Source organism: Herpailurus yagouaroundi, unplaced genomic scaffold, assembly GCF_014898765.1.
Source record: "Herpailurus yagouaroundi ecotype Mexico unplaced genomic scaffold, PumYag 67793, whole genome shotgun sequence".
Classification (NCBI taxonomy): domain Eukaryota; kingdom Metazoa; phylum Chordata; class Mammalia; order Carnivora; family Felidae; genus Herpailurus; species Herpailurus yagouaroundi.
Genome location: NW_024420586.1, coordinates 11,686,533 through 11,688,022, shown reverse-complemented (window position 1 = coordinate 11,688,022; position 1,490 = coordinate 11,686,533). Strand labels below are relative to the sequence as shown.

The following is a 1,490-nucleotide window of genomic DNA, read 5'->3' as shown; positions in this document are numbered from 1 at the left end:
GGAGAGAGTGTGAGCAAGGGAGGGGCAGAGAGAAAGGAAGAGAGAGAGAATCCCAAACAAGCTCCACAGTGTCAGCCCAGAGCCCGACGTGTGGCTCCATCTCACCAACCACAAGATCCATGACCTGAGCTGAAATCAAGAGTCCGACATTTAGCTGACTGCCCACCCAGGTGCCCCATCTTAACAGCCTTCTTTGAGGTCCAGATATTGGAAACAATAAAATGCACTTTTTTGACATTGCACTTGCCTATAGTAGAGGATAAAAGTTAAAACAATAGGCTAATTCCAAAGCTTGAAAGTAAAATCCAGGAAACAAGATGTATGTGTGATGCTTTGAAAATCTCCAGTATCTTTCTCAGGGTCCAAATGGCCATGCACGTGCATAGAACTTTGTATATGCTGAGAACTGTATACAGCACAGGAGAACCCGGAAAATATTGGAATCTCTAACCTAACGCTGAATTTAAGGTTTTGCCAACGCAGGAAGTAAAGATAAGAGTTAAACAGTAGTATCTTGATAAGTTTTGGTATCACCAACATACACACAAAGCCTCTTAGGAAAGACTGGAAGATATGTTGGTTCCAGGAATTTAAGGAAATGCCTGTCCAATTATTAGCTGGCCAGTAAGAAGCTGAGGACAGACTTCAGTGGCCACAAGTAACAAAGAATATTAGCTGTCTTGAATTAATTCAGAAAGTCATTAAAAACAAAATAACAAATAGACATAAAAACCAACTTTGGGGAAAGAATACAATCTAATTTCTGGAGTTGCCACATTATATTAAATAGCCAGTTTAAAAAGAAAACTAGGACTTGCTTCCATAGCATATGTACTAAAACTGCAACGATACAAAGAAGATTAGCATGGCCCCTGAGCAAGGATGATCAGTGAGTTAAGTGTTCAAAAAAAACCAATACTAGATGAGGGCAAAAAAAAAAAAAAAAAAAAAAAAAAAAAACAACATGGCCCAGAAATAAAAAAAAAAAAAAAAAAAAAAAAAAGAGTCCATGCTCCAGGAATTAAAAATAAAAGCCAACAATTACCTCTAAAGCCCAGGTGTTGGTATTAATAGAAAAAAATGTACATCAGCTATTTCACCTGTGTTCAAAGGACTGGGGGAGGGGAACTTCCTCTTTAAAAGAAAACTATGGGAACATGTCTCACCAAAAGAGAAGATTAAAAAAGAGCTAGAAATCACATGAAAAAGAATAAACTTGAGAGTTTCTGGAGTCAAAAAATAATATGAAAATCTTAAATACTGGATTCTGCATGTAAGGAGTCTGGAAGACACGATTTTGTCCTAACACCTAAGGAAAAAAAAAAAAAAGAACAGGTTGAAAAATAATTGTTCGAGGATCCATAAAAGAGGTAAGGACACAGGGAAAACCACGATTCCCACTATTGGAGCAAAATAGGCAAAAACAAGGAGTCAAAGCTCACCAGAGTAGAGATGTAGGAGGGGAAACTATCACAGGAACTAGTACAGGG

At 37.7% G+C, this 1,490-nt stretch overlaps 1 non-coding gene across 1 annotated transcript; it reads left to right on the top strand.

Moving 5' to 3' along the window:
- The first annotated feature begins 814 nt into the window (after positions 1-814).
- LOC121026194 (U6 spliceosomal RNA) lies at positions 815-918 on the top strand. Its single transcript, XR_005788296.1, has one exon. It is a non-coding gene; the product is annotated as a U6 spliceosomal RNA (small nuclear RNA).
- The last annotated feature ends 572 nt before the right edge of the window (positions 919-1,490 follow it).